The sequence below is a fragment of the Cyanistes caeruleus genome, chromosome 3 (genome assembly GCF_971803275.1).
Source record: "Cyanistes caeruleus chromosome 3, bCyaCae1.hap1.1, whole genome shotgun sequence".
NCBI lineage: Eukaryota > Metazoa > Chordata > Aves > Passeriformes > Paridae > Cyanistes > Cyanistes caeruleus.
Genome location: NC_141703.1, coordinates 89,739,636 through 89,766,239, shown reverse-complemented (window position 1 = coordinate 89,766,239; position 26,604 = coordinate 89,739,636). Strand labels below are relative to the sequence as shown.

The 26,604-nt window shown below is 45.1% G+C and overlaps 1 long non-coding RNA gene across 1 annotated transcript in view; it reads right to left on the bottom strand.

Moving 5' to 3' along the window:
• Positions 1-9,365: 9,365 nt before the first annotated feature.
• Positions 9,366-26,604, bottom strand: part of LOC147654328 (uncharacterized) — a 33,900-nt gene continuing 16,661 nt past the window's right edge. The window contains exon 3 of the long non-coding RNA XR_015285389.1: positions 9,366-14,145. This is a non-coding gene — a long non-coding RNA (uncharacterized LOC147654328). The remainder of the gene's footprint in view (positions 14,146-26,604) is intronic.

The following is a 26,604-nucleotide window of genomic DNA, read 5'->3' as shown; positions in this document are numbered from 1 at the left end:
GAGGCTGGTTTTGATCAGCACTTCCATTTCTTTCCTCCTTCCTCAAGGGAAGCGTAGGCTGATGGTAGAGGACTCACAGACATTGTGCTGCTGGTTAAAATGGTGTTCTTGTGTAGACAGGCTTCCAAGATCTTGTATCAAGCTTCCAGCTATCAAGTCACAGAGCTGATAAGTCAGATTCAGTGATCAGCTAGCAGAAAAAAACATGGTGTACCCATTCTGTCTAGATTTAATCTGGCTGAATTCAATATTAACACTGAAGAAAAGCAGGTAGATTTACAAGGAGCCAAAAGCAGAAACTGAGCACTAATCCTGAATACAGAAAGCTGCTTGTGCTCTGAACTGACCAGAATCGTATACTGCGTTTTCAGTTTGCAAAATCAAGCTGTAGCTTTAGTAAAGATGAAGTAAAGAAATACCCAGCATAAAAATCCAGAAAGTAGTGTTTTTTCTTAATAAACATTTAATTGGAGTTTGTGCAGCTTTTGCAGTTTTTGTCATTCAGCAAGGCACGTCCTGCACATGGGGAAATCAGAGCGGTGGTTGTGGGGTTTGCTTTCCATCTCATCCACCACATGCAGCCCTCAAGAGGACTGGAAAGGTCAAAGGTGCATGAGCAGATGCCATCATTGTTTCCTGCCCTCTCTAACAGTTCCTGGCATTAGAAAGGATGTCTGCTTTGCTCTGTTTCAGTTCAGGCTGCTGAAGGACAGCCATACACTGTTGCTTCCCTGTCATGACAAGCACAGCTTAAATGAGCAGAATACATAGTTGATAGTGCCCTCTTTCTCTTCCTGCAGCTGAACAGAGCTCTGCATGCATGCCAGGAAGGAAAAACAACCTCTGCAAGCCAAGCCAGGCACTGCCAGCAGGTTGGTGCTAATGCAAGGGATAAAGCCATCAATTCAGAAGAAGGCCCAGCCATTTCCCCTGCCTGCTGGACCACATGTGCTACATTAACACTAACCCAATAATGCTGTCAAGCCTTCCTGGGTGGATGTTCTGTCTAACCCCATTCAAACCAGTTTCTGCATCTGCTTCCGGCCTAAAGCACATTTTATCCAATGAGTGATATCTGAGAGTTCAAGAAGTATTTGGACAACACTCTTGGGCAGATGGTGTGATTCTTGGGGGTGTGCTGTGCAGGGCCAGGAGCTGGGCTTTGATGATGTTTCCAACTCAGTATTCTATGGTTCTTTGGATGTACATGAGGGCAGGGTACTGGAGCTCTGGGAAGAACTGCTTTTCTAAGGCTGCTCATGCTCCTCTTCCCAGTGGCTAGAGGTGCCTCTCCCAGCTGGATGAGCTGCCTCTGTTCCTTCTCCCAGTGCAAGCCAAGAAAATTGCAGTGGAGTTATGTGCTCCCTGGCCCAGTGCAGAGCAGGCCAGAGCAGATTAGGGAAGCTGTTGATGGAGGAAATGTGCACTGTCAGCCCCAAAAAACAGAAACTACAATCTTTTCTACTAAGCTTCCAAAAATTTGCTTCCTCCATCCAACTCTTCCTGTGCTGCTGCCTCCTTCAGACTTGGAATAAACAGACTTGCTCTGTGAGAGTCTAGGGATTTGAAGGTCCCCTGGAGGAATCCTAGAGGGCAGAAAAATAGCATCACCTCCTTCCTGAGACATCTGAGGAGCTGATGCCTCAGTGATGCCTGCAGAGCCAGGACATGCTGTGAAGTTTAAGAAGGCCTGGTGGGAGAAGCAGCCTGCTGTGCTTGGGTCTCTGTCTCCCGCTGTGCCTCCCTAGGAGGAGAGGGAAAGTTGTCTCAGGAATCAAATGCAAGACAAAGCCTTCATGGAAACAGAAAGGTTATGAGCAGGTGGAAGGACGTGTCAGCAGCAGGGCGAGCCAGCGGGCTGTCCAGCGGTGGGCTGTGGGGGTGAAACAGCAGCAGCTCCGTTCCTCTGGCATGTGTCAGCATAAATGAGGGAGGCTTTGGGCCCTGGCCTTTGGGCAGGGACATGTCACACAGTGCTCCAAGTAATTGCTCCGGGCTGTCCAGAACATGTACTGCTTTATCCCACTGGAAGCCGTGGGCTAGGTAACCATGCCCCAGGCTTGTTCTCAGGAGGCTTGGGAGTATTGATCTAAGCGTGGACAGCCAAGGATCCCTAAGCATCACAGTACATTCCAGTTTAAAGTGTATTGACTATGAGACAGGTCTCCTCCAGCAGCAGAGGAGCTGGGGCTGAAGAGTAGCTTCTCTGCTGAGCTGCTTCCAGAATAATGATCAATATTTACAAAGTCCAAGGAGATCATCACTTCTACAGCCTTCATAGGAGGCGTAGCCAGATGCTTCAATCTGTTCAAGATGTGAATCCACGGAGAGCAGCCCACTGCTGAAAGGAGTGGCAGCCCAAAGTGTGGGGAGTGATGTCTGAGTGCTGGTGCTCTTGGAGAGCTGCCTGCCTGCTCCCTGCTAGCAAGCAGAGAGCAGAGCACTGGACTGTTCAGGACTACAGTCCTGTTCCCTGGCAGAGCTATTTTATTTCTCTTTCAAAGTTATCCAGGGAAATCTGGCCTTTTGCCTGTTTGGGATACCTAAATGAGCTGCCAGAAAGAGGTTTCTTATTTACCAGCATGTAAATTGAGAGAGAGAGAATGAACCTAATTGATATTCAAACAAAAATCAGACTTTGGAAGCACCTGGTGTCTCATTAAAAAACATTAAGGACAGTGAGTATTAGTGCAACCATCCTGAAGCAGCAGACAGTCTCTGAACAAGATGCTTTAAATATAATAGGTATTTTTGCTTAAAATATGTTTGTGACCTAAATATAATTTAATTTCCATGCCTTTGAACGGTGTGATGCTAATGAAGCAGGCAGGGATGGCAGAGAGGAGGCTGAGGCAGCCGCATCGGAAGCGGCTCCACTGCAGTGCGTTAGAGCCCCTGCGTGCGCTTCACCCCGGCTGTCACAGCCACCAATGCGCCAGCCCTGCCCAGGGCTGGCCAGGCAGCAGGAGGAAACCTTGGGCTGCTCAGCCAGAGAAACGGGCAGGGATCCAGACGGAAAATGAAAGCTGATCAAGTGCTGTTCCACGAGCATTAATGTCTGTGTACAAAAAAAGGTACATCTGGCAAGGAGGAAAAATCACATCTCATATAGATGTGATTAAAGCCCTGACATACTGCTTGTGTTTATTTTTCACCTGGAATCTGTATCGCCAGCCTCTGCCATCCCGTTACTTGCTGGAAGAAGGGGGGTGAGTAGAGGTTATTTTGCAGCGAGCTAAAATTGTGCATAGAGCTAAGAAGCCTGGCTCAGTTCCTCCTGGTAAAGAGATCCTCCTAGTCTTAAGCATTTATTTTCTGAACTTCTGACAATGGAAATCTGCCTGAGCCAACGCCAGATTTGCCAGGCTCTGGTAGCACAGTCCATGCTTTTGCTATTTTCTCATGACATGCATTGTGTAGGGACAAGTATGTCAGACACTGCTAATGTTTGAGACAGGCTGACCTGGGTGTGTTTTAGGTTGCAGCGTCTGAACCAAGCCCTGGCCCATATGAGGCCATGAGTACTTGTGTCATTTTGGTTGGGTTATCGATACCTGCTCTTTGCAAAGGTGCTGGTTGTTGTTCTTCCAGTTGGTGCTGATGGGCTGTCATAAATTCAATCCATCTGCAATCACACACAGGTGTCAATTTAAAATTAGGCTTCAAGTCCTTTACAACCACCACCTCCTCCAAGCAGCTGCAGCTCGTGCTGTGTCCGCTGCTGGGACATGTGGCTCTTTCATGCCAGGTGCACCATGCAGGTCTCAGTCGTGACTGCCTCAGCCTGTGCCACATCCCAGCAGAGAGATTTATTGAATGATAGGTTTGTGTTTTCTCCAGAAGTGAGCTCTGGCTGGGCTCAGGCCCCTGAAATTGCTGCAGTGGGTAGGAAACAGGCATCAGCCCCAGGCTGGTCACTCATTCTTTGCTGCTTGAACTAGATGTGATTTGGTAGGAGTGGATTTGATTTTTATTTTTTTAACCCTTTTTGTTCTTTGGGAATATTCTGAGTTTCTGAATTTCTCATGTTTCCTTGCTGCTTCTAACAAGAATTTTTTTTTTTTTTTTAATGTAAATGAGGCTGTAAAATCTTGATAGAGAGACATATCTTCCCTCCCTGCCCTGTCACCACAATTGTTCTTCCATTGCCACACAGTGCTTCTTCCCAGAAGATGTATGCTTTCAACATCTCTCAGCCCTTCTGGTGATGTCAGGAGATGAAAACTATTCCCAGTACAACACAGAAGAGTAGAGGGAAATGGAGTTAGAGGGAAATTGGGCCTTAAGAAAATGGTGCATTGTGAGAGAAATTTCACTCTTGCAGGCCACATGGGTGCTGTATCCAACCAAAGAAAAATACAATGTGATGAAGAAGGACTTGGCTTATGGCCTCATTTACCCTGGTGTATTCCCTTGCCTCTGAGCCCATTAGGAAGGGTAATATTCTCCAAGTGTGCCAACCTCTTGTAAGTTACATAAAGGCATCAGGAGGGTCCCAAGTTAGCAATCAGCTTCATCAGGAGCTTGCAGGTCCATTTGAATGATCTGACTCCTGGTTTTGCCATGCTGAAAGATTTGGTGCAAAAATATCTCACAGCAATTAGTTGTGAAACTGAGCTCAGTTGTGACTTTAAAAAGTATCTTTTTCCTCAAATATTTCACCAATTTGTTCCTGTATATGAGAAACAAACATAAAGGCCTGTAGGGGGCTGCCCAGCCCTCCTCAGACATGGCCCCCTTTGGGAATGCTAACAGATAAGGACTTCTCTATGGTTTAGGTAGAAGTTACTGCCAAGAGCAGTAAATGATAACTGGAGTTTTTGTTAACTAGACAGTTACATCGTTGCAGCTGTCTGAAGTGGGGACTAAAAGTGCTGATGTCCACAGACAGCAGACATGAGTTCTTACAGCTGATCATATGTCAAAATGCCACATTTTCAGCTTTTCCAGTGTTTGGCTTGTTTTTCTTTAATTCTTTGCATTTTTTGCTTCTCATGTAGCAGGCTTGAGCACCTTTTTGGTGCATGCAGGTGCCACCACAAACTAAAGACCTCCTTGAGACATTGCTAATTCACATGCTAATGGTATCTGTCCCAGGAAGGGTGTGAGTCAAGCCATTAGAAACATGGAAGACAAGCCAGATGAGTACTGTGGGCAGCAGTGCATGTGTTCAGGTGGTCAAAACCACTGAACAGGAGATGAACAGCTCCCTGTTTGCAGAAGCAAAGTGTAGGGCACTCCATGTCTGCAGTGAACATAAAAACTGCTTTATGCTTAAGTTGTAATAAAAAGAGCATCAAGACTGCAAGTCCATATTGGGAGGGAAATAAACTGTGCATTACTGAGGGATTATTTATGTTTGTTGAGTAGAAAGGGACGGTGAACCAGAACCTTTCTTTGTCCCATCTTCAAGACCCTTTGGCACCTGGGGATGTAACAGTGAAGCAGAAATGGGAACCATTCTGACCTCACAGCTGCCAATGGATTGATCTGCACAGGAAATCCAGCACTTTTTAGCACTAGAAGAAGCCAAGGGTTCAGTGAGACCAATGCAGCTGTGCTGTAGCAGTGACAGCTAGGGGCAGAAGCACAGAGAGAGCTGTTGTGATTCAACACTCATGCCTGTCCTCTCTGGTTTTTACAGGAGTCATGGCCATGCTGCAGAATTCATGGAGCATATTAACAGAAAGGACTCTACGTAGAACATGATCTGGAGATAGTTACTTTCTTTCCTTCCCGGCCTGGCCACTTCCTGCTGCCCTCCTCTTTTATTTTGAAAAGGAAAAATATGAAAAATAATGAATTTTCCCTTTAAACTGATAACAAAACAAATTATAATCAAGCCTGCAGCTTAATGGCAAAGAATCAAGGAGAAAAAGTTGCAGATGACTCTCAGTCCATTTTGCTGGTAACTTTTCCTCACACCAAGGGCTGTAACTCCATAAAATCACAGAATCTCAGAGGACCTCACAGGACAGCAAGGAGCTGTATTGCTGGAGTGTGGGTGGACTGTGCAACCCATCCCAAGGGGACAGAGGAGGGGGCTCCCATGCACATTTCCAAGGCACTGCATGACTGTTGGATGAAAACTGTGAAAGTGTAGAGGAAAGTGAAGAAGTATCAGGAGAGCAATAAACAGGGCACTTATCTGCTCCTTAATCACAGCCCAGCCTTCAGGAGGTCTTCAGGGAGAACTAATGGATTAAATACAGGTATTAAATGAAGTCTTGGAAACATTTCCCTCACCTGGCAGGACTGAGAAGCTGATGGTTATGAGGGAGTGCTCCCAGTGCTTTTGAGCTGTGAGACATGACCAAAGGAGCCAGGGCCATGGTTGATCCCATACAGCCACAGGATTGAATAACCTGGGCTTTCACTGTTGCCAGGGACAATCTTGAAATTTCCTGAATATATCCTTCAGCAATTCCCATGTGGACTAAATGAGTTGCTCCTTCTCAAATTGCTCTTCACCTGAGGAGGAGGCCAGTCTGTGTTTTATTTCACTTGCTGCAGTGCTTGACCATATCCAGATTATGGGGCATGCAAGCAAAGAGCCGCAGCTCTTCCACAGCCAAAGACTACAGCAGCATCCCAAGAGATGCCTTGATCACTTATTGATATGACCTGCATAAAACCTTGCATGGGCACCCTCAAAATGCTTGTTTGGATCTCCAGGTGCTCTTCTGTCAGAAGGAAGGTTCCAGAATGTGAAGCTGAAGATGAGGGATGATTTCTGTCCCGGTGCCATGGAAGGCTGAGTGCAGATGGGAGCTTACCAGGAAGGTTTCAGTGAGTACAAGCACTGTTCACAACCAGGAAGTGGAGGTGGAACAGCGTATTGTTAATTACATACCTTAGTGCAGTGGGGTTTAATGCTGGCTGCATTCCCAGGCCATAAGATATCACCTTGCTTTCAGCAAGGATTCAGTAATCTTTGCTCCTCCTTCCTCTCCTAGGAACTCATTTGCCTTAATAATATTAGGAAAAGCAGTGCTTTTCATAACTCCAGGGGTTTATCCAGAATGTGTGGAATAGAGCAGTGTGAACTGCCCCTCAGGTGACTGTAGCTCAGCAGGGTGTGAGGGTTTATCCCATGTCTCCTTTACTAAGTGGATGGGATGATTGGAGTCCCTGCATGACCAGGTGGTTTGGGAGCAAGTGCTCACAGAGAGGGCAGCTCTGCTCACAGCTGGAACCAGCACTGTGAACTCCAAAAATTAAGCTTTATTGCTTCTTGTGCTAGCAAAGCTAACACATCTGTTGGGAGAAAGCAAATAAACTTTAATAAATGATATCATAATTCAAAGTATTTTTTGAATATAAGGCTGAATTAAAGTAGTACACCTCTTAGGGACAAATGAACACAAATCAGGCTAATCAAACTGTCATCTAAAATAATCCAACACAAGTAGAAAATCCTATTTAGCTCAGTGATGATGCTAATAATTTTATTCAGTCACTTTCAGAGTATAAAGAGAATGCTTCATCTTTGAAGTCAGTGGCATTGGTTTCTCCAGCTCCTCCTCCCTTTCCTAGCACACTTCCCCTTGCTTTCAGAGGGTCACTACCTGTCTCCCACAGTCTTCATGCCACCACTCCCTGAGTAAAACCTCAGCAGAAGTGATGTTTCACCAACACACACCATTCAGGTGCTGAATTGTCATTAGGGGTTGCTTGAGCATTACTGACAGTAGAGATTCCCCTTTACATTTTAGACAAAACTCGCTGCTGGCACTGTACTGGCAGCGGAAAAAGGGCAGGTCAATGAGGTGTAGCCAAGATTAGGGTCAAGGCCAGGTCTGCAAGGACTGTGCTAGGTGGCTGTTGTGGGACCATGGGTGACAGTGACATAGCAGTGGCCCTGCCACTCAGAGCTAATTGTCATAATTCAATCAACAGTAATTAAAACAGTGTAGAAGGGTATTATTTGCATAATAAGCCTCCCCCCTTTAAATGAGCGTCTGTCTTCAGACCCCTGAGCTAACTTGGCTCACTGGTCCCACTGACAAAGCTGTATCTGAACTGTGCCTCCCTGAGAGGTAGCCCCAGGTGAAAACAGGATGGGAGGAGATGGGCATGGAAATCAAGAATTAACAGCTAGTTCATTCATCAGTTACACACAGGCTTTGCCATTTCCTCACCAGCATGTAACACACACACAGTCCCACCACTGAACTCACTGTATGCAATTTTAGATCCTTGGCTTCTTTTGAATGCAAGTAACTTTTAGCTCTCTATTTCCCTCCTTTCATCATTTTATTTCTGAAATTAAGAATTGACATTTCCTCTATTTGTGCTCCTGAGAGGCAGTTACACCTCTATACAGCTATGATCTACCTGCTATGACTTCTGGAACCATTTTCTTCCTGCTCAGGAATCTCCAAACTCCAGAAGTGCTTTTGATCTGTTTCTTTTGCTCCATCTCCTCCATTGCCCTGATGTCAAGGATAAGTCCATACACAGGAAGCTTCTTCAAAAACTCTCCAATGCCCTGAGTTGCTTTTCTCCAGCTCTGGAGAGAAATAACAATGACATCTCTCATTTGTTATGTGATCTGTCATCTGGAGAGACTATCCCTCACACAGAAGGGAGTTAACATGAGCTGAGGGATTCCAGTACATCTCAAAAGTTCTATCATAATTCAACCTTCAAAAAGGATTAGATGAAAAAAATATTACAGTGCCTTTCCAGCGCCAGAGGCACTGGAGATGTAAATTTAAGGATGCAGCCAATATAACTCCCTGAGATATGGCTTCCCAGGGATACCATGTCTCCTCTCCCTTTCCACAGTCTGGACACTGGGAATTCATCCAAGGGCTCAGATACTCAGGTGAGCAGAAAAATCTCACTAACATGGAACATAACAGAGAACAAAGAGCAAAACAGCTCTGCAGAATGGGAGCATGGACCTGGAAACATTCTTCCCTGTTCCTCTTGTTTCCACCAGCTTCTGTACACCCCAGTTCCCAGTTAGCAGAGGCCTATCCCAGTGCCACCACCCAGCACTGCTCCCAGCCATGAGGCAGCGTGGCACAGAGGTATGTGGGTTGCTCTGGCATAGCAGGAGTGCCATCAAACCAGATGCCTTTGGAATTCATCTGGCTTTACACAGAGAATTGTTTCAAAAGCACCCTCATGTGCGCCCTGCACAGAGCTCACTGGCCCTGTGGTTTAATTGCTGTGGCTCTGTGCTGTCCCAAAGCTGCCAAAGTGCATCTGGAGCACAGCTGGCAACGGCAGGGATGGCTGAGCTTGCAGCATAGGGCATCCAAGCCAAAACCAGCCTGGATGTGAAGTGGAGCTACAAGAGCCAGCTCCCATGTCTCCATCTGCAGAGCAGCACACTCACAGCATGGACAAACAACTTCTGAGAAGCTGGGATTTTATTATGTATTCAAGTAAGTGTGTCTCCATGACACCTGCTGTCCCACTTGGGTGACAGGCTTGGTCACCATCAGGGTGGCACTGTCAGGAACAGACAGGGCTGCTGCAGGCTGTTCCATGAGGACATCGGTCCTGTGAGCTCAGGGGAGGAGCAGTTCCTCGGAGAAATATGGGAAATCACCACTCAAAGGTGCAGTGTGACCTCTGGAGCCATGCAGTCAAGCGAGACAAAAACCCTTCTTGTATGGCAGACTTTCTTCTTCATGCAGCTGCCAAGAAATCTCAGCTGTGATTTTTTTCCAGCTGTGCTGGTGGCAGATGCCTGTGGGTGGATTTTGTACTGGAGGGTTTAGCTGCACCAGTGCAAAATCCCTGCTGTAAACAAGGCTGACGTCTATCTGCCTTTCATTCCTGCAGCAGCCCTTTCCTCTCTCCCCCTTCTCCTCTCTAATAAAGACATCCTGGCAAGCTTCCTGTTTTTCAAGAAGGCTCATAGCTGCCACTTGCCCTGGCTTTGGCTTCATGCAGGCCTCTTCCTCTGCCCCTATTAATTCCCCTGTAAATCGGATCATGATGAGAGGGAAACGGCGGTGTAATTTAATTGTCCTGTGAGCACAGTGCGCTGGAGAGGGATGCTGGCAAGGATAAGTCCTACCCATGAGATGCCTTTTTTATCCCTATATTTTACTTTGCAGGGAAAGGGGGACACTCAGCATTAGCTTCCTCTCGCCACGCTCCTTCTCGTAATGCCCAGGAGCGAATTGTGGAAGTTGGTTGTGCTGCGGCTTCCCCTCATTGGGAGAATAAGAAAATTGAGAAAATTGAGATGTCCCCACACCGTACTGGATGTAGGGGTGGGAGGTGGGAATTAATTAGGCAACTGAATTAATTAGGCAACTCTGAAATATAATGTGCTCCCTCATTGTGGCTGTCAGGCAGCCCCATAACTTGGCAGAGCACCATTGGATCCCATCCTGTCTCCAGTGAGTGGGAGTTGGGGGTGGAAAAGGGATGGGGAGCAGAGAGATCGGTGTCAGAAGTGTTTCTGCGGAGAGACAGGTCCCTTAACACAGAGAGCAGGGGCAGCAGGGGCAGTCCCGCAGCTGATGTGAGTGGTGAAACGGCTCTGGAGCTTAATTTAAAAGCAGCAAAGGCTTGGGCACAGGAATAAACCACACTGGGTAGGAAGGCACAGCACATGAACCAAGCCCCAGTGCTTCTGTGTCACTGAGCTCTTTCCCCCAGGCAAGCTCATGGTAACACAGGTTATGGTACAGTTTTTCCATCAGGGCTTGCTGGGATGCCTGCTTTCCTAGGCAGGGTGGTAGCAGGGAGATGGACAGCTCCTCTGCTCTGGCTGAGGCACAGTGAGTTTGCCATCTCTTCTTTTCTTGAGCTTTTCCTTGGGGACAGTATTGGCTCTTTTCTTCTTCCTCTTAACTTCTTACCATTCCACTAAAACATTCACCAGTTTCTAATCCTTTAGGGAACAGTCTCTAGCAATTAGGAAACTTCATTAAAGTTATGTTTTACTGGGGATCTGCTGGCTGATATAGTGGGAAAGCTCAAGAAAGGTGTTGAGCTGGAGTCAAGGGGCACTGGGGGTTTGCTCTGAGGTGAATTTATTCCAAGAGGCTCTGATACTCTGACATGTGAGCTCATGTATGATAGAGAGATCAGCAGCAGGTGCCTCCTGTGTGGAGGTGGAGGACCCTGTGCATCTTTCCTTGCCCAAATGGCAGAAACAAGACAGGGGATGAAAGTGGGGCAACCTTGAGGCTCTTCACAGGAGCTGAGACTCTTAATTGTTGCCATCACCAGATTTGTCATCAAAAGGGGTCTGCTGTTAATAACAGTTAACCTGAAACAGTCATCTGTGCAATGTGCAGCACCAGTGGAACCTTTCAGCCCTTCAGCTGCTGCTGAGACCATCAGCTGTATCAGGTGGTAGCTGCAATTACATGCACTTATATTTTCATGACTTGGGTTTTCTGCCTCTCTGCCCTGAAATTCCTAAGCTGGTCTTCAGTTGCTCTCCCCCATCAATACCAAAAGGTCTTGCTGGTAAATTATTCCTTTTTCCACACTTTAAAATGTCTGGTGTAGAAAATGTACATGCTTCTGAGTTGCCCTCCAGATGTCTTGAGATTTGATTAATCCCAAGTCACATTTGAATATCTTCTGAGACAGAGGCATAACACGAATCCACTTGCAGAGGAAAGGCATGCAGATAATTGCTTCTGTGTCTCTTAGCATGGGGAGAATGTCTGTCAGATGGAGAGTCACTTCCTTACATATTTCTGATGAATTACTCTTTTCATTTAAATCCTATAAAATAATTATGTAAGTTGGTGTGCTCTTGAGAATGTTGGCCCCAGAATTATTGCTGGATCAGATATTTATTGCTGAACAGTGTTCAGCCTTCTGCAGGCTGCCTGTCTCTGCAGCTGAAAGAGGCCAGGTTTAGATTAGATATTAGGAAGACATTTTTCACTGTCAGGTGGCACTGGCACAGGTTGTCCAGAGAAGCTGTGGATGCCCCATCTCTGGAAGTGTTAAAGACCAGGTTGGATGGGGCTTGGAGCAGCCTGGTGTAGTGGAAGGTGTCCCTGCCCATTGGAAGGGGGCTGGAACAAGATGACCCAAACCATTTTGTTAACATCAGGGTGAGATTGACTTGCAAAGATCTCCCATGTGAAGACTGGTCCTCACTTGCCTGGATTTGGCTGTTCTTCTGACCAAAAGTGACAGGAAGTGCTTTGCTGAACACAGCCATTCAAGTCCAGAACCAGATGAGGAGCAAGGATGTACCAGGTTCATAAAGTAACTTCATCTGCTCTGAGTCCCAGTTTGCTGTGACTTCTCAACACCTGTGTGCTCATGGTCACCACTTCCCTGGCCCCTTGCCAGACCTTCTGGAGTAACTTTTTCTCATTTGGAGTTGAGTGTCCACCTGCCAGGCAGCTCTAACTGCTTAAACCCAAACTCATGTCTAAATCAGATTCCAGGTTCAAACACAGTCATCACCAAGGACACAGCTGCTGAACAGGCAGAGTAAGAAAGAGATGCAGACCAGAATGGTAGGCAAATGCACTATTTACAGTGAGATGTCAAATATAATTTGAAGATTAACAAGTAGTCTTGCAACAAAAAAAGCTGGAGAAAAAACAGCAAAACCAGGTGTGAGATGCCTCTGAGCCCGTTCACCTGAAGGATGGTTTAGAAAAGATTTGTCAAGTCTGACAAACTCCTTCAGTTTCCATGCCATATGGAACTGCAACATCAGACCGTCTTATCTCACGTATTTGCATACAATTAACTGAAGGCTTACCTGATTTTATACCTTGTACAAAGCTGTTGGTCCAGTGTTACAGCTTTGTGCCTGTGACTTGATAGCACTGGAATCTGTGTATCATCTTGAGTCTAAGTGATTTTACTGGGATTTGGTGATAAAGTGCATGGCATTTCTAGTATTTGCTGGCCAAAGGGGTTCACCTATTCTGCATAGAAATACACACATTTTAATTTCTTGTCCTCCTTGCTTGATGAATAGGCAGCCTCAGAAGGTGGTCAGAGCACCTCTGTGCCACTCTTGATCTGCAAAGTCTGGAGTTGGAGTAGGGAGCAGAAGTGAGCCTGTGATTGTGCTCTTGGCAGTATAGCACAGACTCACAGCCCAGGTACCAGAGCAGCAGCAGGAAACAAGTGTGTCCAATTTCTGTACAGGATGTGATTTCCATGCTCATCAGATAGTGGAAGCTGGAATAAATAGAATTAATGATCCCTTGGGACCATTGCAGACAGTGTGAGTGGAAGTTCTTCGGCAGAGAGCTGCACTTTCCCAGTCTAAGTGCCCTGAAATGCCCTCATCAGGTATCCAAAGAAGGAAAGAAGGAAAATCCAGCTGTTATCCCACACTTTCTCCAACCATCTTCTACATCAAATGCTCACAAATGAACAAAGGACGAGATTGGAAGTGAAGGTAGGAAGAAAAGTTCAGCACTCCCACTGGAGAGAGGATGGTCTGGAAGAATCACTGCTGAGCCTGGTGCTTCTCCTAAAGACTGAGCAATATTCAGAGTAGTAACAGGGCTCAGAAATCTGGCAATTACTCAGAGAGGTGCAAGATACACAGTAGGACCCTGTAATAGCTTGACACGCCCAAATCCTAGAACATATGCTGCTGTGCTCCAAGTCACAGCGTCCTCAAAGGGATATATTAGCACTATAGGGTGACAAACTCCACAAGAGTACTGTCACTTCAGCATCCTGTTTCCCTGATTGTCCATTTTTAGTCTCCAAACTCAGGGCAGTCAGGGGGAGTAGTATGGGCTGAGGTCACCCCTCTGCCTTGCTGAGGAGCAGTGATGGAGTTGGGAGGACTCAGACCTGGGAGCCCAGCAGCACTGACAGGTCCTAGAATTAAGACAGCAGGGAGATAAGGAGCAGTCCCTGTAGGAGGAGAGACTAAATACATTAAGGCTTTGTCCTTTCCAGTCTTGCCTTCCTGGGAGTTGGACAGATCCTTCAAGAGGTAGCTTGGAGTGCTGGAGTGCTCGTGGGACTATGGATTGTGACTTACAACAAGGTCTGGTTTTCTCTGCTGATTACAGAGCCTTTGTAGTTCTGACACCACCATGCCCCTCTCCTCAAGATCCCACATGTGTATTTCCTCCTACAAATTCCAGCTCTGATTCTGAAATGGCCCACTGCTGAGATGGCAGCTACTTATTAAAGATAGTCTTCACAGTAGAAAAGGAGCTGGAAAAGAAATGAAAATTTTAATTAATACTGCTGATGGTTTATAAAAGAAAAGCAGTAAGAAACACCTTTGGTGTGAGACTGATATTAAACTATTTTTAAAATTACTTTTCCTCCTTTGAAAGCAAAAACAATTAACTGTGAAGTGCTGGAAATGTAATACCAGCTCTGAGTGGTGGTGCATATATTTAGTACTTTAGTTGTCCAGTTCTGAGAGATCCCAGGGGACAGGGTTTATAACAAGTATATTCTCTCCTCATCAAAGAAGTATTTTTTTCATTGTAGAGGAAAAGCATAGCTCAATAAATGATGTTCACCAAATCCCAAACTAATTGAAGTCAGGAAGGTGCTCTAGAGGCCATCCAGCCGAAGGCCCCACTAAAGGAGACCCAATTAAAGCAGGTTATTTATGGCTTTGTCCAGCAGAGTCATGAATAGCTCCAAGAAGAGAGAGTTCCTAAGTTTTCTGGACTCTATTTCAATCTTTGATGACCCTTATAAGGATAAAGGAGCTTTTCTCATGCAACATCCAAATTGCTCACATCCCACCTCATGTCTGTTGTCTCTGCTACAGCGCATCTCCAAGAGAAATCTGGCTCCATCTTCTCTGTGCCTCCCATTGCAGACAACATTAATGTCTCCCCATACCTTCTCTCACATCTGAACAAACCCAGTTCACCCAGCTACTTCCCGTACATCACACACTGCCCTTCCCTAACCATCTTGGAGACCTGCTGCTGAGCTCTGTGTTAATATTTTTCCTTACTGGGGAACCCCAAAATGGAGAAGATACTCCATTAGGGAGTATTGTTAAGTTGGGTGAAACAAACTGATACTGCAGTTGTAAGTCCCAAATTTAATGTTAGCAATAAGCCCCTGGCCTCAGGATAAGAAGTTTACATCTCTTCTGCTGGCAATACATGCCCATAACCAGACTGGGGATTTTGCAGTGTGGCAGGAATGCTTTAAGGAAGAAAAAAATAGGATTTCAGCAGATAATTAAAAATAAAAATAGCTGTAGGTGTCAGATCAGCCATGAGTCCAAGCTGTCACAGGTCCAAGCTCTAAATATCCTTTGAAATGCACACCCCAGCAAAGGAGACAGCTGGACACACAGTTTGGATGCATCCTGATGGGAGCAGTCCTGCCAGTGTGGGAGCACAGCCCACTCCCATTCTGCAGGGTGACCAAGGCAGCAGCAGCTCATGGGGCGAGAGAAGCAGGTCTGGGACCCTGCAGCTGCAGTCAGTGCAGGAGGGGTTGTCAAGGTAAAGCAGCTGCAGAAATCACATCACATGAGAGCTGCAGGATTACAGGTGCACAGCCCCTTCTGTTCCACACCTCTTGCAGGTAGAAGAGAAAGCCATGGGGGCAGATGCATCCAGGCCACTAGAAGCCATTTGGGATCCTTTTTCTCCAGGATTTTTTTTCTCAGAAATGATGAGAGTTCAGCAGATCCTTTCTCTGACACCGAATGTGGGTGACAGGGAGGGAGTCATGGAGCGAACGCAGGGGGTTTTGAGGAGCATCAGCTGAGCACGTTGACTTGGAGGAACAAAGAAGTGCCAAAGGAAAATGAGGGATAGTAGAATGCTCCCTCCCTGCCACCATGCTGCCATGCTGCTGCTGCTGGCTGGCAGCAGGGTTAAGTTTTTGTGTGGCTTGAAACAGCTTGTAAAATATTGTTAAATGGCTTGAAATACTCAAGGTGATTTGGATCAAAGTGCAGACTTTCAGTACTTTTATTATTTATATTTGTGAGTTGATGAAGTTTTTTCCCCCCTCTTTTAATCAGGCTGTGACTTCCCATGTGTTTCTGTGATAAGTCACTCAGTTTAATTATTGTGTCATTTAGAAGAATCAAAGGGTTGACAGCAAGAGAGGATTTTGCTGTATTATGCATGCATATATATATATATTCCATTTTACTCTAATGCATAGTTCCAGGCATATGAAAGGCCCAGGACACTAAAAGGCAGATGCCAACACAGAGAATGCATTTTTACAGAAAAGAACTGTTGTTAATGCCAAGTTGCCATGTCCAGAAGACTGAATTATCAGGAGCAATTTCCATCCCATTGCTCACGACACGCATGGAGGATGCTTCTCTTCATAGCCATCTCTCATCCTCCAGTATTCACCCATTCAGAGTTACAGCTCTGCCATTTTACAATGTCAGAAATCTTCCTGAGAAGCTATTTGCAATGCACATGAGTGTTTTTTAATTTAACATTTGTTTTCAGGAGCAAATAGGCAAGTGCCATGAAAGAGGAGAGCTAATGAACCCCACAAAACTCTCATTGGCCTCACATAATTCACCGATGTTAGAAGACGCCCCGCATGGCGCTGACAATATTGTTAAAACCTCACCTGTTATTTATGCCACTGCAGCCAAACATGACATTTATGGTTGTAAATGTGCAGCAGGCTTAACGAACAAGTGGAGAGGCTGAGTTCCCCGTGCCTGTCACTGCCCTTGGGCTGCACTGCTGGCTGCAGCCCAGCCCAGGGACACCCAGCATCTTCCGCACTGCTGCCGCAGTCCCACGTCTCATAAAGTTCATGGCTAATTGAAAAGTGCTTACTCCTCTTTCACTCCAGCACTTAGTGCTGCCTCTGTGGTTTTTTGGAGGCAGGAGTAGCCAATGACCCTGCTGCTTAATGAAGAGTTGAAGTTCGAACATAAAGAGGCAATTCACTGTAGGTCATGTATGGGAAATGCCTCTGCCTGCCTGGAGCTGTTGTATTTCTTCAGTTCACAGGTTGTTTTTTTTCTGGCACTCCTGAAGCTAAGCTGCCAGCAGGGTGTAAACTGAAAGGGATTCAATTACAGTCTGTCTACTCTTCATCAGGGGTGCCCAGGTTTCCTCACCCTGCAAGCCACATATCAACCCCCCAGACAGTCCTGTGTGTCCTGTACCCCCATGAGAAATGACCCATCTGCATACCCTGCCTCACCTCCCAGCCCTCCACTGGCACTTCCAGGCTTGGAAGTGCCGGTTGGGTCCCCAGCTCCTCAGGATTGCCAGCCTGGTAGCCCACCCTGGTCGCTGGGGCTTGGCTGAGCACCAAAGTCACAACAAAGGAGCTGGATCCTACAGGTTTGGAGCCAGCACTGTGGAAACAATCCTACTGTTTCAGGGAATAATGGATGTATTTTCTTTTAGGATGGGTAAAAACAAGTCCCTCAGAGAGTTGGTTCCCTCTGTGGAAGCACCTGACAAACTCCTCTGGGTGCAGACAGACCATTTCTGGGCCTGCAGGAGTCTATTTGGTTCTTTTCAAGGACAATTTCTAGAGGTCAGCCACAGTGAAATAATTGTTGCAAGGAAAAATTTCAGGATAGAAACAAGAACATTGTATTTGAAAAAACAATTAGATTCCTCCCAAACCCACAACCTGTTATTCTGTGAGAGGCTTTCTGGTCTCAAATCCATCTTTCAAAAGAAGTGAAAGTGACAAGCAGCAATGATTATTGCAAACCTTATTATACGTAACAAATGAGAATAACAGAAAGTCTGGTGACTGTGCAAACAAGTCACTAGCTAGGAAAGAGACAGCTGATGGAAGAAGATAAAACATTAATGAAAAATCCTGGGTTTAAAGATTAAGGGCAAGAAGGCATTATTTAGGTATATTAAGACCTAACGAAATCTTTGCAATCATACAGGAGGATAGGATTCATAGGGACCTCTTGGACCATCAAATCCTCATGCTATCTGTATTGCCATATCAAACAATCTTCTCCAAGTAGTATTAAAGTAGTTCTTTTTGTGCCCAGATCCCAAGGGATGGAGGAGAGTCTGGAAAGCATTTACAACCTCATATTTTGATTAGTTATAACCTCCTTGTGATTTTATACTGAAATTTTTTTTGTCAGCATTTCACACCCATTCTCTCTCCGACAAAAATGCCACTCATCCAGTTCAGTAACATCTCTTCCCTTTGTTAGCCCCACTAGCTCCAGTGTTAAAGGTGGCAGAATTGCCAATTGTGATAACACAAAAAGAAGAAATATTCATTGAATATTTGTGTTGTGTATTTGGAAAGAAATGGGATGTGCTTACTTCACAGGAAGGAAGAAATACTTTCTATCTCAAGAGTAGCAATGGAGATTGTAAGCAGCCATCACAGCAAAGCTCAGAAGTAGTACCAGAAAATTATGACCAAGAATATTGAAATAAGTGTCTTGAGGAGATTCCTGAAACACTGGCAGTATTTGTAGAACATATTGAAAGACCAAAGGGGAAAGGGGAAGCTACAAAGGGCCAGAGAAGTGACTTGGTTAAACAGCATGGCTCAGGGCTGTCCCCAGCAATGGATGCATTACATACTGGGCACTGCTCCCCTGCATGTGCAGAAAATTTGTTTGCAAACCTGTCTGGTCATCCCACAGGCAGACTGGGCACCTGTGCAGCAGGTACTGCATGCCTGGTGTCATGCTGATCATGTGCCAGCCAGCAGTGTGCCAGCCCCTTCAAACTGTGAGTCCATACCTGGATTTCCCAAGTCCAATCAGTCTGTCACTAGTCCCAGGCAAAATTATTGCTAAGTACATATGGGAGGTGATTAAAGCACTAATGAATGGGATCATACTCAATGCCAGCAAATGCTGAAACCTATTTTCTTAAAAGCAATCAATGAAACCTCTTATAAAAATGAGATTTTTTTTATTCATCTGATTAAAGTTATCTTTATAGATTGCTGGAAAGAGATGTCTATTTGACAGTTGCATGTGCCCTTCTCATTAAAAAAAAAAAAAGACAATTAAAAAATTAGTGTAGCCAGTACTGCATCGGTGAAATTAAAGACTGGCTCACAGATGTCCAAGTAATTGTCAAAAAAAAAGCTCAGTCAGTATTTTTCATGACAACTTCAAGTTCGGTCCAGAGAAGAAGAACTGACTTTGGTTGTGATCTATAAATACTCACAAGGGCAGCACTTTCTGGCAGTAGATAGATCTGTCATCTAGCTATGCTAGATTTGTAAAACAGTTCAGCTAAGAACAATCATTCACAAGTTCCAGGTAGGAAGAAGAAAAGATTTGAACAGGGAACAGCTGATTATTAGCCAAACTCATTAGGCAAGATTTATACCTGTTTGAAACCTTGTATTTGCCCAGACAAACTGTGTGCAGGCAGTCCCGGTCAGTGCTGGTGGCCACCGTGTCTAATTCAGGGCAGCTCCCTGTCCCCTGCCATTTTGGATGGCAGTGTTTCAGAGTGTTTCAGAGTGCCTATCACTGCCTCAGGCTTTCTCTCTCTTTTCTTGGGGTTGTGCAGGGCAGCCACCAAACCCAGAGCTGAGATAGCAACACGCATCCGTGACACCTCTTGCAAGGGCAATCATCTGATTGTTGCCTGCGTGTGCTGTTTCCAAACAGCTGCCTGGGCTGTTTTCAGGCAGCTGCTTGCAAACACTGCAGACAGACACTTGAGTTTCATTATGCCCTGTTGCACAGGAATCACTCAGCTAGATATCTGAGGTCATATCACATTACTTCTGGCACTGCAATGGCTGTGAAGTTACCTTGGGAAGGGAGGATGCTGCATAAGCATCAGATCTCAGTAAAAAAAACACTACCGGGGCAACCTGAAAAGCACAAAATGATGGGTCAAGGATTAACTAAGACAGACTTGGCTGACCAATAATGCCCATAAGACTCCCAAATGAGAACAAATGCTTTCCTGGTAGGAAGATCATCTTTGCCCTGGCAGAGACATCAATGCCATGTGGGACCTTGTTGCGCCTCATGGTTGCTGCTCAGTGGATAAACAGATCTCTGCTTTTAAAACAAAAAAGATGATCAAAGGTCTAACTTGGAGTAGTTGTGGTAATAGTATCTCAGGCCTCAGGTATCACAGATCTGCTGTGTCTCAGATCCCAGCCATGGCTTCTCTCCCCTCCACATCCAAACTGGCCACTTTCTCCTAAGCTGCAGGTTTTTGATAGCAAACACGCCCAAAGGATGAAACAAACTGGCCAACCAAATCACAAACACTGTCTCTCTTCTTCAGTCCCAAAGACATTTGGTTTTCATTATATTTTTTATGCTTATGTTTTCATAAGCAAGAGGTGAAGGTGCATCAGAGCATTTCTATGCAGTGAAACCATTCGGGGTAGGGGGGCTGGTTCAGATGGGCTCTGGTTTGAACCTGTGGGCTGAATCACCCCTAGCAGCTTTAAGGCTGCTCCACTCCGCATGCCAAAGGAGATGTGGCACAACCAGGAAAGTGTCCTCAAAAGCATTCAGGTAATCCAAACTAAATTGCTGAGTCTGAGACACCTCCAGGTGCTCACAGTGCAGTATCCTGGGGAGTAATGGAGATGGATATTGGCACATCTTTCACTTATGAAGAAGTCGCTTAACAGGGGAAGCTTTTTTTTCTTTTCAAGCCATCACAGACGGTCATTGGACTTTGTGAGGGTGCCAGACTCTCACGTCTGCTGTTCAAGTACTGGCCCTTCTGTTCCTAATCATACCATGGCTGATAATGACATGGGAAGGACAATTTTGTTTATTCTCTTTTTTCCCCTCCTTTAAACAGGTACCTTGAACAAAATATATGCAGCATATACGTACTACACAGCATCTTCATGTCATTGGAGGAAAATATAAATGCCATGAGTATCTTTCTTGTATAGCTGGCCCTCTCTGAAAATGATGAATCTCAGCATATAGCTTAATGCAAAATTGGAGTTGAGCATATTCTGCTGAATCTGATCCAAAGCCTGAGGAAGTCTATGGAGCCTTTTTTTATCTATGACAGGACTCACAGAGCAGTTTCTTACAGTGTCAAGCAGACTGGCTTAGATGTACCATCATTGTAGGTTCCTCTACAATGTCCATGAAACTAAGGCATTCAGAGCGAGAGACACACAGTGTGTAGGAGAGATCTACCTAAAGATCTCAGCAAAACAAATCAAAACATCTGTCCAAACAAGACTGAGTCTACAGAACTCTAAGCACTCTTTGAGGTGATGCTTTTGCCTCTCATTGAGCTTTGGAGAACCAAGAAAAGTGTCAAATCCCAAGGTTTAGTGAGGCAGGAAGCCCTTTTCCCTGCTCTTTTCCTCTGGACCTCATTTGCTTTGTTGTGCTTTTCCCTGTTCTGCTTTTCTGAGCAGGCAGGGAGGGCAGGTGACCAAAGAATGCATGCCCAGACATTTTTAGCTGGCTTATGACATGGCATGAATTTTCTGTAATGGTAGGAGTTTGTATTCATCATCAGAGTTTCATTTCAATTCTTGTTCCTTATCTGCCCATCTTTCCTAATACTCACAAGAGACAAGGAAATGACATTGCCACAGCCAATTATATTTTAGGTAGGGGATAGTTACTGATGATAAAAGGCTGACACAGTTCTCTTCACAAGTGTGGAAAAAACATTTTAGTTATTCAGAAGCAGCACTGAAAAAATCTACATCCCAATTAAGGCATAAACTGTGTTTTCAAGGTGCAGGGAAATGGTTACAAGTCCCCTCTGTGGAGATTGCTTGAGAAATTGCAGGAATGAGCATTGAAAGAGCAAAAGAGGGAGAAAACATCACAAATATGAATGGAATGGGACTAAGTGATACCTCTCCACCCATCTGTGTGCATTTGTCTGTGGTTGTAGGGGTGGCAGTGGTAAAACCCCCCTAGATTTTTGCTGCCTGTGAGCAGGGATTGCTGCTAACCACCTGTAGGCACCCAGGAAGCATGACTATGGTCCCTTGTAGCTGGCTTCCCACATGCTGTGGGGCACAAAGCAGTGATCCCTGATTGTCCAATGGCTAGTTACAAGTGCCCATCTCCACCCCATCTTTTTCTAATGTCAGCTGAAACCATCACTGGTGTTCTTTTCTTGTAGTCTCTCAACATCCTTCGTTTGTACACTACTATTTATTATTTAAAGCAGTGTCTGTATTATTTAACTCACTGAGCATTTCTGGTTTCCATGAAAGAAGATGTGCAGCACCACTCTGTTGAACTGTGAAATAGCAAAATCCTTCTCTGTTGGAACAAACACCACCCATAGTTATTCTCAGGTGGCTTTGAAGTCCATAAACATACACAAATACACATAGCATGCATACATTTGTGTCTGTACTTTCATGTGTCTAAGGTATGTGAATAACCTGCCAGACATTCTGGAAAGCCTTTGCTCAGCTGCAGCTTTCTCCACTCTGTGTTGTTTATCCTGCATCTTTGGCTACTCCATCACCACACCAGACTGTTTTCCAAAGAGCTTTTGTTTGTGGTGCTGTGTCTCAGATCCCAGCCATGGCTTCTCTCCCCTCCACATCCAAACTGGCCACTTTCTCCTAAGCTGCAGGTTTTTGATAGCAAACATGCCCAAAGGATGAAACAAACTGGCCAACCAAATCACAAACAGTTTCTCTTCTTCAGCCCCAAACACATTTGGTTCTCATTATGTATTTTTTTTAATATATAAAAATACCAGTACTTCTAGTTTGGCATAAGACTGAGTCCATTATTTCTACATGCCTACTATTCTTTCTGCTGATCCACCACAAGACACATTCCAGCTGAATTTTCAGTCTCAGGGATCACAGGCTGTTGTGTAGTTTATTTATTTTTTGGCTGTGATTTGTCAGTCTCTCTCTGACTTCTCCCCACGCCACTCCTCTTCCTCTCATTCAGCCATAGGTTTGCAGAGCCCTGGCCTATGCATGCTGTGCAGATCTGTTTTAGTTCCCTGTCAATTATTCTTCCCTGTTTACAGTAACAGCTCATATCACATTTTATTACTGTGGCTCATGTGCCTTTCACATCATTGCTTTTGAAACACTGAATTTATTCTGAAATGTGTCTGGTTTTCAGTCTAGCTTCTCACTGTTTCCTAATCCCAGGAGGATTTTGTTGTTGGTTTTGCATCTTTTTTTGCCGGCTGCAGCTGTGCCCGTGTTCCAGGATTATTGCTCAGGTTGCTGTGAGAAACATGGAAATGTTTTTCCTTCTCTTCTCTGACCTTCCAAGCCCTTCAGCTACTTCTGCCCATACCTGCTCTCCCTTCTGAGCCTTAAGTGCTGTGCTCCCTTCCTGGCCATTGTGTCAGACACAAAGATGAAATGACCGGGGCGTGTGAAAGTGCTTGACAACGCTTCAATATTATCTTCTCCTGCAGGATATCACAGTTAACCCTGGGTCTCCACTTCTCTTTACAACTGCCTTATTTTCATTTTGAGGGAACTCAGCGCTTGCAGCAGCATGGAATTAATATCTCAGCTGCTGCTATGCCCAGGCAGAGAGCCAGCTTCCTCTCTCAGCGCATCGCCCAAGTGTCTCGCACTTGAGCACCTGTATCCCTGCGTGAGTAAGGGCAGCTCGGAGCTCTTTATCCCTCTTGCTGTTCCTCCAAGTCAGTGTGCCCTTCTGTCAGGGCCTGATTCCACTTGTGAAGCTAAACTTTCTAGAGGGCAAACAGGATCATTTTAGAGAAGATCTTGCTACCTCCGAAGGAAGGACACTGATGTTTCTGATAGGCAATTTTAAAAAATGCAGTGTAGCTGATCTGGAGTGGGGAATGGGAGCAGTGTACTCTGTTTATAATGTAAACAGGTTTTAAAACTTCCCCACACACTTGTACTTTTGCTGCCTCCAAATGATAAAAAAGCACACGTCAGGTCTCAAAACACAAGATTGTCTTTAAAATTCATTACATTTAAGAATAAAAATTTTGAATGTTTATTCACTCTTCCCCCTCCAGGCCTGGAATTTGTATTTGATAGAACCTTCCTTCTTTGAGAAAGGAAGCTTTTACCTCAGACAGTGGAGCATGGAAAATGGGAAATGCACAGAGAGGTTATAGCTCAGGAACAGCTCAATGCTTCAGTGACTTTGGCAAAACTTAATTTTACTACTCCAGGCTTTAGGGTTTTGGGATAAGGAGGAAGTAAAGAAGATAGGCCAAGATGGGAGAAGTAAGAGAAACCCCTGGAGAAACTGATGCTGAGAACAAAGGATGGCTACTCACTGTCCCCCACCATTCCAAAAACTCAGGCTCTTTTTTCATCAGCACAATGTAATTTGTCTTGCAACAGCTTAGGAAAAGTAGGCTGAAAAAGTATGACTTTTCTACCCCTAAGAGCCTATTGTCCTAGGTGACAAGCTCTTCCCTACCCCTAGAACCCCCTCCTTCTTATATCCTGGCAGAAGTCTCTCTAGGAAAGGATTTTAGGGTGACCAAGATATAAGCTGCATCCAGAAGGTGGGGGAGGCTGCCAGACCCACATGGTTTTTCCTGTGGGTGGCAAAAACAACCAGGAGAAATTTAGGGAGCATTTCACCCAAAGTGTGTGTCTGACTATTGTAGGAAGAGAGAGCACCCAGGAAAGTGAGGGCTCCACTGAGTTATCAGTGTCTTACAGAGGAAGCTGGTTCTGAGCAGTTTTGTACTACACATACTCCAATGTGTCTATTCAAGGCAGGTGTTAGAGATTTCAATCACAGCTTGTGGATCTCAATGAACTTGGAGCAATCCACACCCTTTCTGAACCCTAGTTTGCCTTCTCTAAGAGATAGTAAGAGTGATATCCTTCTATTACAGAGGAGCCATTGAGAGCATATTAGTTCATGTTAATAAAGCAGGTGGATACCCTTCAGTTACTACAGGAAAGACACGCAGAGCATTTTGGTTTATTGTGGTTGTATGAAGACTGAAACTCTTGCCTACTTTCTACTAAAAAGCATAATACCTTTAGAAAGCCTTTCCTGATAGCAGGAAGGAAGCAACAAGCCAAATCACAAAACAAATCTATGAAGTTCAACATGAAGACACAGAAAACTTAAATACAGGCTATTACTCAGTGTGGCACCACTAAATGTAAGCTGGGTAACCAGCTGAATAATCACAACTTCTGATACAGATGATTACTTATGAGCACCCCTGAAAGCAAAGTGTGACCCTAAACGTTATCTGCTGGGAAAGAATATAAGCCAACTTTTTCTTCCAAGAAATGAGATAGCTTCCAATTTATATAGGTGATGGAAGACAGGGAACTAGAACACAAAGAACACTGCATCAGTTGCTAAAAAATAGGTAAGAAATTAATAACGTAGTCATTGAGTGAGCAGCAAAATAAGGTGATAAATAGCAGACAACTGGGGCTTATAGTGCATCTAAGAAGCCAATTTAATTATATTCTTTGACAGGATAACAAGCCTAGTGAACAAAAAATACTCCACAGTAGCTATGTCTATCATTCCCTGAAATGACCTTGTATGTGGATTACTGAAATCTGAATGCTACTTCTCAAACCTCAGCTCCTCCAGCGTGTGCCAAATGCAGGGAAGTGTGTCCTGCCATGCAGTGTTTTTGCAGCCAACACATTCATTTTAAACTCCACAGCTGTTCTAAGAATGTTTTATCACTCTCCACATCTATGAAAGCCACTGAATGAAAAGTGCATTACATTGCATCCTTTTTAATACGAAGGATCTGAATCGTAAACTTCAAACTACCAGAGGGACTCAGTATCACAGCTATGCAGATGTTTTGCTGTTAGAGCAAGCAGTGTAGGAGATGCACACAATTTTGGTTTATTTTGCCATCAGATGGTTGTCAGCAGTTTGCTGGAGGTGGAAAAACCGTTGGAGCTGTGAACAAACACCCTCATCCAAATACATCACCAGGGCTGTTGCTCAGAGGTGTTTTCTTCCCTCCTCCTTGTCACCCACTCGCCTCCCTGATGTCCCGTGCTGGGAGGTGGCATTGTTCAAGCACCCTGGCTTGTTTCAGACAGCATGGGAGGAGCTCTTTCCTTGGCTCCCTGTCAGGCAACTAGAAGGGGTTCCCGGAGAGATATAGAAGGGTGTAAATTTAAGACAGATGCTCTCTGAAGAGGAGCTCCGTTTGGAACAGCAGCCACAGTCAGTACATTGGCATTACTGCCATGAAAGGTGTTTGTTCCTGGGTTTAGACCTACAAACACCATGGGCTCCAGTGGTTAAAAATAGCATGGTCAGCACAAGGACTTTAGTATTAATGTTAGTATCAATGCTAGGAGCTTAAAACAGGATCCAAGTGTGGAATGGGTGATATGGGTCAGATCTATTAAGACACAGGTATTAGAAAATTCATGAACCTCACTGCAGTCTTGCTACTGGAGGAGGACAGAAGTCCATCTTCTTGGGAGAGGTCACACAAGAACACAGCTTGGTCCATTTCTCCTGAGATCCAGAGCAAGTACTTGACTTCCCTGTCCCCTCCTGGTTTTTGCTGTCAGCTGCATTCTACGTGACTTAGTGCTTTGTCAGCCGGGTGGGTGGCATCTATTCTCTGGTGGGGGAGCTGGAACTAGATGACCTTTAAGGTCCCTTCCAACCAAAACTGTTCTGTGATTCTGTGATTTTACGAGTCCTCTCTTATCTTTATGTTGAATGCCAAGGAAACAAGAGAAGCTATTTCTTTGCGAAATTGCAAACAAGTCTCTGCTACAGGAGTGTCAACTGAT